The sequence below is a fragment of the Suncus etruscus genome, chromosome 10 (genome assembly GCF_024139225.1).
Source record: "Suncus etruscus isolate mSunEtr1 chromosome 10, mSunEtr1.pri.cur, whole genome shotgun sequence".
Taxonomy (NCBI): Eukaryota; Metazoa; Chordata; class Mammalia; order Eulipotyphla; family Soricidae; genus Suncus; species Suncus etruscus.
In genome coordinates, this window is record NC_064857.1 from 80404847 (window position 1) to 80420025 (window position 15179).

The 15179-nt window shown below is 43.2% G+C and overlaps 1 protein-coding gene and 1 non-coding gene across 3 annotated transcripts in view; one reads left to right on the top strand and one right to left on the bottom strand.

Moving 5' to 3' along the window:
- DYM (dymeclin) overlaps positions 1-15179 on the top strand; it is a 340760-nt gene that overhangs the window by 225155 nt on the left and 100426 nt on the right. The window lies entirely within an intron of this gene.
- LOC126021515 (U6 spliceosomal RNA) lies at positions 1045-1151 on the bottom strand. Its single transcript, XR_007500026.1, has one exon. It is a non-coding gene; the product is annotated as a U6 spliceosomal RNA (small nuclear RNA).

Here is a 15179-nt window from a genome sequence, read left to right on the forward strand (position 1 = left end):
GGCAAATGCCCTACTGCTTCGCTATCGCTTTGGCCCCAAGAAGCCGAATTTTTAATAAAGAGGGCCAATTCAGGAGTGAACCAGGGAGTGAGGTGGTGGAGGGGACCTTTCGTAGGGACAGTAGATCCATAACAAAGGATTAGAGGTGGGCAGCTAGGGAGATAGATGGTCCTGGAAAGGCGTGGCCAGCAGAAGTACCATTAGAGCAAGAACCCAAAGTCCCTGAGAACCATCTGAATGAGAACGAAAGCCAACAAGCTGAGGGTTCAGTAAGCCCTGACAGGTATTGCGGCTAGGAAAGTTATTCAGGTCATATTTATAAATATCTTCAAGTGGGCCTGGAAGGATGACCCAGAAAGTCTGTAACAGAACAGCCTGAGCATTGGAGACTGAGTTGTTGGGGTTCCCCCTCTCACTGGGATCCTGCTGGGTGCCCATGGACCATATAACCATGTGTCTACAAGGCGGGCACTCTAAGCTACTCACTGCATTAGTGCTCTGAGCCTCGCTCTGGTGGTTGGTTCCATGGTGAGAAGTGTTGGTTCATAAGTGATGGTGCTCACAACCTATTTCTGACTTTGGGCTCAGGGTTCATCCTGGCAGGGTTTGGGATTTGGCTGCCTTTAAAGTAGATTTAGCTGCCTTTAAGCAAGCATCTTATAGCACCATCTCTCCACTCCCTGAGTTCTTTTTTAGTTCTTATTATTTTGGGTTTGGGGGCCACACTCAGCAATGTTCAGCATTCACTACTAGCTTGCACTCAAGAATTACTCCTGATGATGCTCAGAGGACCATATGGAATTCTGTAGATCTAACCTGGGCCATCCCCATGGTCCCCATGCAAGGCAAGAACCCTACTCACTGTGCTATCACTCTAGCCCCTGAGATCACTTTTTGAATGTTTAATTTGCTGTTAACTTGAAGAGTTTCTTTGACCATTCTGACGAACTCTTGATGTTTCTTACCTTGAAAAAAAGTATATTAAATTAGGGTTGTTTTATTTATTTATTTATTTATTTTTGAGTATTGGTTTCTTTTTTTTTTTTAAATATGGAATGCCTCGCGAATTTGCGTGTCATCCTTGCACAGGGGCCATGCTAATCTTCTCTGTATTGTTCCAATTTTATTATATGTGCTGCCGAAGCAAGCATGGTTTTGGTTTCTTGATTTCCTTAATATTGGCCTTTTATTTTTTTCTTTCCCTTCCTTCCTTCCTTCCTTCCTTCCTTCCTTCCTTCCTTCCTTCCTTCCTTCCTTCCTTCCTTCCTTCCTTCCTTCCTTCCTTCCTTCCTTCCTTTCTTCCTTCCTTCCTTCCTTCCTTCCTTCCTTCCTTCCTTCCTTCCTTCCTTCCTTCCTACCTATCTGGCAATGCTCAGGGGTTACTCCAGGTGATGCTCAGGGGTTACTCCTGGCTCTGCACTCAGAAATCGCCCCTGGCAAGCTCAGGGGACCATATGGGATGCTGGGATTCAAACCACCCTCGGTCCTGGGTTGGCCACTTGCAAGGCAAATGCCCTACTGCTGTGCTATCTCTCCAGTCCAAACATTGGCCTTTTCTTTTTTTTTCTTTTTTTTTCTTTTTTTTTTTTTTTTTTTTTTTGGTTTTTGGGCCACACCCGGCATTGCTCAGGGGTTACTCCTGGCTGTCTGCTCAGAAATAGCTCCTGGCAGGCACGGGGGACCATATGGGACACCGGGATTCAAACCAACCACCTTTGGTCCTGGATCAGCTGCTTGCAAGGCAAACGCCGCTGTGCTATCTCTCCGGGCCCAACATTGGCCTTTTCTATTTCCATCATTCCCATGAGGATACAGAAGGTGAGTGTAGACTTGTGTCAGGTTGCTGCAGTGCTGGCTACAGGCTCTTGTACTCTCTGGGGTTGCGTCCTCTGAATCACACCCTAGTATCTGATGTGAGCATTATGTCCTTGAGATGAAGAACAGTAGTTGTAAGTTGTAAGTAAGCAGTAGCCAGGGGCTGGATAGGAACTATGGAAAAGATGATTAAAGGTCTTCTTTCCCCTCTGGGGAGTGGGGGTGGGAATGTAGACCATAACCACATACACCTAGCTGTGCTTGGGCTACTCCTGGCTCTGTGCTCAGGGATCATGCCTGGGACTGAGTCTCAGGGCATCCTGTGTAGTATGAGGGATCAAAGCAGAGTCGACTGCATACAAAGCAAGTTCCTTAACCCCTTGTGTTAGCTCTCCAGCCTACGTATCTTTTTGAAGGATGAGACAGATATTTATAGATTGCAAAGAATCTATATTTATACGTACACAAATGTGCATTCATAGATAAGAAAAATATTGACTTGCTTTATAGAATGTTGTGAGTAAAAGGCTCCTCAGAAGGCCTCTTAAAAGTTCTGAGTGGTTTCATCTCTAAGTCTCACAGGGTGGAAGGTCTTTAATACAAAGGTGTGTGTGTGTGTATGTATGTGTGTGTGTGTCTGTCTGTGTGTGTGTCTGTGTGTATATCTGTGTGTGTGTAGAAAGAGGTAGTAATAGCAGTAGTAGAAGCTTTGTAAGAAGAATTTTGGAAAAGGGACCTATTAAAGCTGTTACGTTTCCTGTCATTGCCCCTCCCCCATAGCAGATAGAGCATTTAAACAGAGACCTATTGAGAACAAATAAAGGTTGACACATGAAACGCAAAATGCCAGGGGATGAGTGACAATCCCAGAGCTACAAGATGCTCCTAGTGTCTGTTCAGGAGCAGAAGGAAATGAGTCATGGAAGAAATCCCCTACAGGATTTCAGGATTCCTCTGGGTTCAATGAGCTCTTGGATCCAAGTTGCTAACATTCTTGTAGGACCAACCATATTCCCAAGCTCACTGAGTAAGGGAAGGATGATGGACCATAGGGAAAGGTTAAGGTAAAAAATGGTGTAAGGGATTCTTGGTCACAGAGCTTGGAGTAACTCAAGAGCATTACTTGGTGTAGTCCCTAAAGAAAGCAAAGCGAAAGAGTTGAAAAAGAGAGCCAGGAAGGGCTGGAGTAATATTATAGGAGAGTAATAGAATAAGGGATAGGGTGTTTACCTTGCAATAGCTGACCCGGATATGGTCTTGGTATTCCATATGGTCCCTGAGGCCTACAAAGAGCAATCCTTGAGCACTGAGCCAGGAGTAACTTCTGAGCACTGCTGGATGTGGCCCAGAAACTAAAAAGACAGAACAAATTAAAAGATAATCTAGCATTATTCATGCTTCACAGAAATAAAGAATAAGTGTTTCTGGATCTCCACCAATGTGAACTTCCCACTTACCAGACTAGCCTGCCTGAACAATCAGGAAAATGAACTTCAGACACAAATGAACAAAAGAGGTGGGGACGGAGAGATAGCTTAGCAGTAGGGCATTTGCCTTGCACACAGTGGATCCAGGACAGACGGTGGTTTGAATCACTGCATCCCATATGGTCCCCCAAGCCTGCCAGGTGCAATTTCTGAGTGCAGAGCCAGAAGTAACCCCTGAATGCTGCCGGGTGTGACCCAAAAACCAAAAAAAAAAAAAAAAAAAAAAAAAGAAGAGGGACCAGAGCGATATTACAGCGGGCAGGGCGTTTCAATCCCTGGCAGCCTGTCCCATATAGTCAGTCCCCTGAGCCTGCCAGGATTGATTTCTGAGAGCAGAGAACCACTGGGTGTGGGCATCCAAAATAAATACAAAATGAAGAAAAGAGTTGGTGGGGAGAGATGCAGAAATGATTTGCAGTAGAAAAACCACAGCCATATCCAGTGTAGAAAGAATCAGAAGAGAATGAAGAATAAGGAGGCTAAAGCCTGTACTAACCATAATGGAATAAGAAATAGACTATTAGCTAACTTTACAACTGAAATGCATTAATGACACAAGATATCACAAAGTAGAATCAATTACAAAAACTCAAATGGATAGTTTATTACCAAAAATCAGCTGAGAAAAATAATCAGCTGAGAAATGCTAACTATATGCAGTTATGAATAAAAATATTGCCCTAACAGAGAAGATGAAAAGAAAAACCTAAAAGCAAAGAAAAGAAAAAATTTAAAGTAATTGAAGGAGATATAGATAGATAGATAGATAGATAGATAGATAGATAGATAGATAGATAGATAGATAGATAGATAGATAGGTAGGTAGGTAGGTAGGTAGGTAGGTAGGTAGGTAGGTAGGTAGATAGATAGATATACGTAAAATCAGAATCCCTTGCCCAAAAGGATAAAAAAAAATGTACTAAAGACCATACTTCTGGAGAACTTCCCCAAAATTAGGAAGAAAATAATTAAAAAACTACACATTGAAGGGACAGGCAAGGGCTTCAATTGTAGAGAATATGTTCAGCATGTATGAGCCCTTGGCTTTTATTTCTCTAACCAAAAGAAAAGAAAGGAAAAGAAGGAAAACAAAGCCATCATCCCAGGAAGATGAATACCAACAAACATTCTAGTGAAGTTGCAGAGTTAAAAGGGGAAAAATGAAGAGGCATCTTCAACAACAACAAAAGGCTATGGGCAAGAAGATTGTCCACTCACTTTTTGGTTGTAGACTTTAAATGAATAACATGAGTTACTCAAGGAAAGAAGCTGTGCTCTAAGCCAAGAATTTTGGATCTTACCATACTGAGTTGCAGGTATAATGGCAAATTTCATAGATTGCTATGAAATCCAGAAAACCAGAGACTTTTGTCCTCCTCCTGAGAACTCTGGTTGGAATGGGGATTAGCCAGTTTTCCATAAAGAGCCATATTGTGATTTCTTTTTAATTGTTGTGGGGACCATCCTAATAGTGCCACCCCAAGATCTCCACAGCAGAAGTCTGGAGGCCTGGGCAGGCTGTGCCCACATACACAGTGTCCCTTCACTCCTCTCCTGCCTCCTGGCCCCAGGTAATATATTTTAGACTCCATGTCATGTGCTACCAATTGCATATTTTTGAGATACATATCTTGGGCTTTTTTTCCCAACCCTTTAGAAGTGTAAAAATTATTCATGGTCTGGAGAATTAGCACAGCGGTAGGGCATTTGTTTTGCAAGTGGCTGAACCAGGAACGACGTTGGTTCAAATCCTGGCATCCCATATGGTCCCCCATTACCTATCAGGAGCAATTTCTGAGCAAGTAACCCCTGAGCACCACTGGGTGTGGACCCAAAACAAAACAAAAACAAAAACAACTTTATTCTTAGCTCACAAATCATATAAAAGCAGACCACAGACAAATTTGGCCCATGAATCATAGTTTTCCCCATCCTATATACTGGAGACAGACCCGCATGACAGAAGAGCCACAAATCTGAGACTAATGATGAATATTATTTACATTATCACTGGTAGAACTGCCATGAAATGATTTTCATAATATGAAAGAGAACAAATCATATGTTGTTTTTTTTTGTTTGTTTTGTTTTGTTTTTGGTTTTTGGGCCACACCCAGTGATGCTCAGGGGTTACTCCTGGCTATGCGCTCAGAAGTCGCTCCTGGCTTGGGGGACCATATGGGACACTGGGGGGATCGAACCGCGGTCCATCCAAGGCTAGCGCAGGCAAGGAAGGCACCTTACCTCTAGCGCCACCGCCCAGCCCAACAAATCATATGTAATGTAAAGGCTACTTTACTGACAATACTGGCACAGAACAACTACTGTGTCCAAAGCGAAAGTAGGATTGGCTTCCTGATTGCTTGATAGCTTACTGGGAATTAAAGGGTATTAATTCAGGACACGCTGGGAGAGAGTGAAGGGACTAATTGAAGGTGACCCGTCGCTTTTATTATTGCTGATAGTAATAAACTAATGGAAAATGGGGAGAAAGGACAAGGGATAGTGTGTAAGGTTACTGATGGTATAGCGACCCAGGGGAGGCCCAGCAGTAGATGCCGCCTTGCATGCTTCAGTTGATCCCCGTCATGCCCCACATCATTAACCACAGTTCCCAGCTCTGAGGTTTTATCCTCAGTTCCCCAGCAATCGACATCCCCTGATATCACAGCTACCACCATCTACCAGCTCTCTCCCAATAGAATTGGAATAAAGGCGAGTGATCACGCATACAGCATGGATAAGACATCTTCAAACAGAGTTTAAAAGAGCAACCTTGAAAGCTTTAATATATTAAAACTAACCGATCCAACTGACAGCATAACCAAATATCCATGGCACTTTTTCTCTTGTTTTGATTTGCACCTAGCAATACTTATGGATCACTCCTGGATCTGAGCATAAGAATCAGTTGTAGAAGAGTTTGGGGGGACTATATGGGATGCTGGGGATTGAAAGCCAGGTGGGCCATGTGCAGGACAAGTGCCCTACCCATTGTATTCTTACATCAGCCGCCCATATGACATGACATCTCTAATAGGCAATTAAAAGAATAGAATGTTTCTGATCATATTCATACCAAAGCTTTGTATTCTTGTTTTAAAATGCAGGTGTTTATAACAAATGAGTAATTGTGAATGTTTTCAGTTTATCCCTTTACCTTGGGAGCTCAGGTTCATGGTGGTGGGAATAGTATATGAAGACATAAAGTAGAAATCACTCTTTGATCTTGAATAAGAAGAACCTGTGTGGGCTCATGTTGCTGGTTGTGCTTTTGTGTTTTAAGTAGGTACAGACATTTAGTCTTTCTACTTTTGTCCTTTGAACTCTTGGAAACAGTGACCAGCCCAGTCATCCAGCATTGAGAACATCTCTAGCAACCAGATTTTTCACAAAGAGGAACAAAGGGTCTTTCCTGCCTTTCAGAGAACATGTGGTAGCACTAGAAACAAAGAAGATCTTCCTCTTTAGAGAGGTATTAGGGGTAATCACTGGGAAATAGACAGCAGGACAGCAGCATTTGCAACGCTTCTCCAGACATTGTCGGCCTCGTGCTGTAGAACAACCACTATTACACACACACACACACATACACACACACACACACACACACACACACACACACACACACTAGAACAACTACTATTATATCACACACACACACATACAAACAACATGATTCAACACCACCAAAATCAAAATCCAGATTTTAGGTAATCATATAGGACAGAAAACCTGGCTTGTGGCTGGTAAGTTACAGTGAAAAAGAAAAAAGTAAGTAGTTAAGTGTGTACCCGAGTGGTGCTCCCAACGGGTGTTCAGGAGACTCCTCCCAGCCATTTTGGCCAGTCAGGCTGAAGGTTCAGTGTGAGGCCTGAGGATGTGGCACTGCACAACCTGTCTTTCCAGGGCCACCCTGGCAGTGTTGGGGTCCAGAGTCCCACCAGCCATACTTGTGAGGATGGGATTGGAACCCGGCAGGGGGCACATGCTAGGCAGGAGCCCAAATTGTGATATCTCAAACTGTCTCCTGGCAAACACGATTTTAATTAAAAAGTTCACTGTGTTGACTTTATTTGGAACCTCGTCAGGCAACATGTCTTTTAAACAAAACATTTTGTACCTACTGAGATGGCTGAACACTGACTAGATAATTGATCATTTTCAGGGATTACTATTTTTATATTTGATAATGGCATTAAAAGATTGGGGGTTGTAGGTTTTTGGAGCATGCTTCAAAGAAAGCTCAGGAGCTTTTCCTGGCTCTGTACTCCAGAGAAGTCCAAAGGAGTGACTCTGGCAGTGTTCAGAGGACCAAGTGCAATTCCTGGGATCCAAGCCCAGGGTTAATCATATATATTCAGAACAAGTACCTTCTCCATTCTCCAATGGTAAGTTTTCATGTTAGGTGTATTTTGCCAAATCCCCAACCTCCCCCCTCCCTCAAATAATACAAAAGCTAGCATGAGCCTTGGTACCTGATAAAACTAGAAATGTTTCTGTGATCTAGATGATAATTCAGGTCTTTTATTAAAGCATGAGCCCAGATAGACAGCCCAGATAGACAGGCAGAACCAGCCCCAGTTGGATCCCTGGAATCCCATATGGCCCCTCTAGAACCCTCAAGCACAGAGCAAGGAGTAGTCCCTGAGCACTGCTAGGTATGTTCCCCTCCCTGCCAAAGAAAGAAAAGGCAAAGCAATACCTGGCCCATGGGATCCTTGTGATGATTAAATTAGATGATGCTTAGGAAACACTTCAGGTAATACTTAGCAATTGGCATATAACAAGTGCTATGTAAATGTATTTTTTAGTTTCTGTTGTTTTGTTTCGGGAACACATCTGAGGTTGCTTAGGACTTACCATATTTGCCGGCCTATAAGACGACTCCCTAATTTTGCAGTTAAAACATAGGTTTAGGCCTATATTCGCTGTATCAGACAGAACGTTCCTGTGCTGCAACTGTATGTACCACAGTGAGCCAATCACAACAAGCAAAGGTTCAAAGGTTATACTGTAATAAACTTCCTCTCTGACTCTAGCCAATCTGAGCAGGTTTTTTACAGTGTAGATTCGGGTCCAGAACATTGTCTAATTTGCATGCATGGAAAGCCTGCTTGCATTGGCTGAGTTAGAGAGGCGGTCTGAGCAGCCTTGCAGTGATTGGTCCCTTATCATAGGCACCTTTTCTGGCAATTCCCTGGTGGCATCAGTTAATCTCCCACACTACATGAACCAAACACCCCATCCTCGGACCCTAGCACTGAACCACCAACACGGTTAGCTGGGTTTTGTCAGAAGTGGCCCCCAGATCTCCTAAGTACTGTTTGGGAGCCCCCAAGAAAGAGATTTGGAAACTCTGCGGCCTGATTTTTTTGTTTGTTTGTTTCATTTAGCGGCATATTGAAACATTTTTCAGGATATACTCGGCATATAAGACGACCCTCAATTTTCGGTTGACTTTTTTTGTTTCAAAAGTCGTCTTATACGCCGGAAAATACCGTATTCCTGGCAGGGCTGACGGTATATCTGGATTGAATTTGGGTTGGCTGCCTGCAAGGCAAGCACTCTGACCATTATATGCTCTCTCCAGCCCTATGTAAATGTATTAATGATCACTAATACTGTCTCTATAGCTTCCCTCACCTAAATGATAGAAAGAAGTTCTCTTTCATTCTTGTCGGTGAAAACTAAAGCCAAGTACTGAGGAAGCCTGTTACAAATTCTTTCTCTTGGGCCAGAGAGATGATACAGTAGGTACAGCACTTGCCTTGCTTGTGGCCTGCCCAGGTTCAATCCCTGGCTGGCATCCCATATTGTCTCCTGAGCACTGTCAGGAGTAATTCCTGAGTGCGGAGACAGGAGTAACCCCTGAATATCGCTAGGTGACTCAACAGCAAAACAAAATGGTCTTTCTGTGTGCTGGCTTTGGGACAAAGACTGAGGAGACTCAGGTGCTCAGATTGAGCCTGGGCCTTTGGCATACAGGCTACATGCTCAGCCCTTTTTCTTATCTCTTAGGCTCATTTCTGTGCACTGTGTCATAATAGAAAATTTGACATGTTCTCTCGGTTTATTTTGCATTTACTAGAGGTGCTTTCTTCTTTAGTAAAATGGTTATCTTAGAGAATCTAGCACAATTCTTCAAGCTTTCATCATATCTTATATAAAAAAAAAAGGATCCTGGGACTGGAGCAATAGCACTGTGGTAGGGCATTTGCCTTGCACGTGGCTGCCCTGGACAGACCTGGGTTCGATCCTTCGTGTCCCATATGGTCCCTCGAGCCAGGAGCGATTTCTGAGCACATAGCCAGGAGTAACCCCTGAGCGTTACTGGGTGTGGCCCAAAAACCAATAAATAAATAAATAAACAAGTACATAAATAAATAAAATAAGGATCCCAATATCTGGAGAGTTGGATTGGATGTTAGTCATTGTACTTGCAGGCTTTTAGTAAATGATGGATATTTTTCAACCTCGATGCCATTCAGTCTAGTAGAATTACCATTATTAGGACATGGAAGGTAAGAAAAACTCTGCCATATATATGTCCTTTTAGAGAAAAATTCATCTGAATATGCAGTTCTGATACCGCCTGAGGCTCTAGAAAATGTCCCACTCAATGGTGTCTGCTTTTCTTGGCTTTTGGTATTTGGACAGGTCTGCTTATCCCGACTAGCTGTGCCACACAATTGAGGAAGGGGAATTGTCAGAGGTACCCAGAAGAGTTAGAGCTCTCACATCGGGAGAGCAATTGCCTTGCATGCTGCTGACCCAGGTTCTATTCCCAGCACCCTATATGAGCCTGCCAGGAGTAATTCCTGAGTACACAGCCAAAAGTTACCCCTGTAGCTGGAGAGATAGCACAGCGGTAGGGTGTTTGCCTTGCAAGTGCCGACTCAGGACCAATGGTGGTTTGAATCCCGGCATCCCTTATGGTCCCCTTTACCTGCCAGGAACAATTTTTGAGCACAGAGCCAGGAGTAACCCAGGAGTGCCATTGGGTGTGACCCAAAAACAAAACAAAACAAAACAAAACAAATCAAAAGTTACCCTGTGCACAGCTGGATGTGGCCCCCAAACAAAAAAAAGATAGAAAAGGAAAGAGGAAGAGAGAAGAAACAAATGAACCCAGAAGAGTGATGCCCAGCATTAACCTGCTCTGTTTTAGAAATATGAATATTCCACAATCTAAAGCGAGCATGTCAACTACCAGATGCAAATAAAAGTGCTCCTTTCTTCCTTAGGCTCCCCAAGGCTCCCTTTAGGCTCTTCCTACTGGAGAGTCATGTTCAGCAGTCTGAGGTATAAAAATGCTCAAGCTGCCTCTAGAAATGGAATAGAGGCATCTTCTCAGCTCCCTTCTGAGGGGTGGGATCCAAATGTTGCACAGTGGCCAAGGCACTTGGCTTGCACATGTCCAACCCAGATTCCATCCTTGGTGCCATGAGTCCCACCATGAGTGATCCCTGATCATCGATCCAAGAGTAAACCCTGAGCACTTTGTGTCGCCCCAAAATAACGTCAAACAAGTAAATAAAAAATAAAAATAAAACTCTGGTTCTGGAGTCTGGTTTCTTTTTCAGGTTTCTTGATACCCTGCTTGATTTTTTTTTTTTTTGAACAGCTCAACATGACATTTCTCTCATTATGCCCAGGCCATTATTGCAGACGAGTGCTCTTGATATTGAACTCTCTGTGAAGCTTTCTAGAACTTACCCCATGCTCAAAGACAGCCATCAGACGTTAATAGCACAAAGGGGAACTGCAGGGACTTAAAAATGAATGGATTGTTGACAATTCATACTCTGTGTGTGAGTAATAGCCTGCATGACCTTATTCCCCCAGAAAAAGGAAAGCATTCATATTTTTATTGTACCCTGTCTTATTAGTCCTTTATTATTGCTAAGTCATTTCATGTGTTTGAACTTTGCTTCCCCATCCATGAGCAAAGACTCTTCCATGAGACAGACATGGATGTGAACCTGACAACGCATAGTAATGTAATTCCTTAACCTTTTAGACTTCTTTTTGGTTTTTGGGTCACACCCGGTGATGCTCAGGGGTTACTCCTGGCTATGCTCTCAGAAATCACTCCTGGCTTGGGGGACCATATGGGTCACCGGGAGGTCGAACTGCAGTCTGTTCTAGGTTAGCGCATGCAAGGCAAATGCCCTACTTCTTGCACCACCACTCTGGCCTCACCTTTTAGACTTTTAAGTCCTGCCTTTCTATAAAACAAAACAAAACAAAACATAGTGCTACTATTTAATTTGTTTGTTTTGTTTTGGGACAACACCTGGCAATGCTCTGGGGTGACTCCTCGCTCTGTACTCAAGGAATCACTCCTGGCAGTGCTCAGGGGACCATACCGAATGCCAGGGTTCACACCCAGGTCAGGCATGTACAAGGAAATCAATCGCCTTATCCTCCGAACTATCCAGCCCCACAGTGCTATTATTATTTATGATTTGTTTTTAAATAGCTTGATTTTGTTGTTTAGCTTTCAATGTACTAGTTTCTAAGGCTTTTTTAGACCATGTGTGCAGAAATCTAATGCTAATCAGAGCTCTGTTGATTCAGGAAACTGTAAGGGTCTAGGATGTGGTGGGGGGTGTGGATATGAAGGGACAGGATACTGTTACTAAGTGATATTGTAGGTACACGGCAAGCATGGGAGCATTTTTGTGAGGAGTTGGGTTGATTGTGTCTAAATGTTGGCAGGTAATCATTGAAGGGTTTTGAACCAGAAAGTCACCAGGCCGGTGTGGATTTGGAAAAGGTTCTGTGGACTGAAGAGTTGAGACTGAGATACTGTTTATTTAAATCAATGGCAAGGACCCAGAAATGGCTCAGCCCAAAGTGCTGCCTTGCAAGCAGGAAGCCATGAGTTTGATCCCTGGTACCATCCACACATGCCAAGCAAAATTTTTGCTCTCCAGAATGTAATTCTCAGCATATGGTGCATGCAAACATAGCAGCCAGTCTGTGTAGCTTCCAGGGAGACGAAGGCCAGGTATGTAAGCCTTGGTGAGCATGCTACAGAAAGTCTACAAGCACCATAGCTAAAAGAGTATGGGGGGGAGGCACCTCCCCCTCTCACCCTGTCACAACAACAGTAAAGGGAATGAATGTGACCTGGAGGAATCAATCAATAGTGAGACACGAGAGCGACTTGGAACTTAGACTGAAAGTGAGACTCTTGGTGCCCAGATATTCAGAATCGTAGTGATGGATGAGACCACAGTGAGAATAAGGCTTGGGAAGGAAAGAGGGCACAGGCCCAGAGGGCACAGGGCCCTCGGCCTTCAGAATGGAGCAAAGGAGAAAATGGCTACAGGAGGGTCTTCTGGAACCCCAGGGCACTTTGGCAGGCTGGCAGGAGGACTTAAGAGGTAGAAATGATGGCCCAACTAGGGAGATTGGGAGTGAGCTGAGGAAGGAAATCTCTCTCCACTTTGGAGATTCGGACAGCGCTCTCTACTTTGGATTTGACAATGTGAAAGTGGGGATTGCTTTGAATAATAGAAGCTGACATTAATCAGGAGAAGATTCTCTTAGACATGAGGTACAGAAAGTCCAGGAAGGAAAGCATCTAAAGCTTATTGTTTTCAGTCTCCTATGCAACCTCTCTTGCCTTAGAATATATCTGTACCTTGGACCAATAATGATAATACGTGTTTCTTTAAAATGCTAGTTTTCAATCACTTGACCAGAAATCGACCTTGTAGACAATCATATTTGACTCTATAAAGACACAACTGCAGGATGAAAGTATCTTGATTTTCCTTATCTGTCAGATTTTAAATTAAGTTCTGCTTAATAAACCAAGTAAAAAAATCAGTGTATCCCCCACAACTCAGATTATAGGACACTCCAGAAGGCCTCCTTATTGCATCAACATTATTTTCACAAGCTTGCAGAAAATCCTTAAATATCGCTTACATTATACAGTATGCTTTCCACTCACCACCCCATCCTTCAAAGGAAGTTGTTCTTATAAGCATGAATAAATGCATGTTTTGGCTTTACAAATGTTTGTCATTTTCTTCTCCAAAAAAAAAAAAAAAATACAGAGCCAAGAGATTTAGAGGACTGAGTACACATGAGGAAAATAAGCACTGTTCAACAAAGGTTGACAATTAGCGTGTGTGTCTTCTAAAAAAGCCTTGTTTCTTTTCAATCTTTTATCCCGGTACTCTGACTATTGTATTACTGATGTAGAGCCTCTGTCCGTTGAGTTCAAAGTACTTACAATCATCAAGCCATTTATTTCTTGGATTTATTGAATGGATGCTCATTGTTCAAAAGCCCGTGGGCGTAAGTACAAAGTTATAAAAGCACACAAATTAAATGTAATAGCACAGGAACAAGAGGGAAAGGCAGCGGGGTCACTGCAGTGCCCTCTGGGAATGCCAGACTCTTAGAAAAGAAGGGAATGAGAAAAAGAAAAAAAGAGTAAAACGACCACCTCAGATCCATCTTGCTCTGGTGTTTCAAAATAAATGGCCACGGGGTTTAGTTTGTGGGGTCCTGAGTGAATTGAGATGTCTGGGAGATGTGCTGGCTCTCAGCCCTGGAGATGAAGCCCCAGAAGGTCCTGTTCACTCGCCCTTATTCTGCAGTGGGGAGGCCCAAACACAAGCGTCCCCAAGCACTGTGATAGACCTGGAAGTGTGATCCTAGTCTAAGCTTCCCTGTTAATTTTGGCTTTTCCAGCATTTTAACTTTTCCAGTATTTTAGCATCCTATCTCTCTATTTCTCTTTGGTTATGTCCTTCACCTTAAAGTGGATTTTTTTTGCAGTTAGTTAATTAAAAAAGAAATAAAACAACTTCTAACTAATTCTAAAATGAATTAGAAGTCTTATTTTGGGGCCGGGCGGTGGCGCTGGAGGTAAGGTGCCTGCCTTGCCTGCGCTAGCCTAGGACGGACCGCGGTTCGATCCCCCGGCGTCCCATATGGTCCCCCAAGAAGCCAGGAGCAACTTCTGAGCGCATAGCCAGGAGTAACCCCTGAGCGTCACAGGGTGTGGCCCAAAAACCAAAAAAAAAAAAAAAAAAAAAAAAAAAAAAAAAGAAGTCTTATTTTTCCAGATTACATATATATTGAAAATTTCAGAATAGAAAGACACATGACAGAAGTTCAAATGGCTCAAATGCTTTGCTTCCCGGTAGTGAACTGGCCCTAGGACAGGCAGGAAAAGACCAGTTCAGGCTTAGCCCCCAAGTTTAGTGACTAGTCAATGTTCTATGTTCATGTATTGATAAAAATCAGATTCAGCTTTGTGCTGTGGCTATATCATAGCCAATGAGGTTTACCAGAGGCATTGTTGCTAATTATTGCTAATTGAATAATCAGATTTCAATAAAAGAGTAGGGAAAAGAAAACACGAGGAAATCAAGCTCCCATTTATAAAATTTTTTCTGCATTAAAGTGAGTCTGTCCTCTCCTGTGCATTAATAGTCTGGCCAACACCCTCACTCTGGAAAGTGTAGTGAGGCTTTTGGTAACTCAAGAGAATGACTAAAACTGCTAATGAATTATGCATTCTAGAGTGGGGCGTGTTCTCCTTCTGGTGTTCTTCCTTATTTAATTGGGCATCTCTAATGACACCGAGTCCCCAAAAGCATTAAGATGTAAAACCTTAAATGGGACACTTCCTAGGTAGCTGCTTTGTTCAGCTTTTAGTCCAAATTGTCTTTTTTTCCCCCTCCCATATCTCTTTATTCTTGGCCTTTCTGGCCTTTCCCCTCACAGCTCCTGGGCTCCAGAGTGGACCCTGAGCCCCTGAGAGGCAGAGCTGGCCTGGTCTGGCTGGTCAGTACTTTAATCTGGAGCTTAGGCTAGTGCCTCTCAGAACCCCAGCCAGGCTGT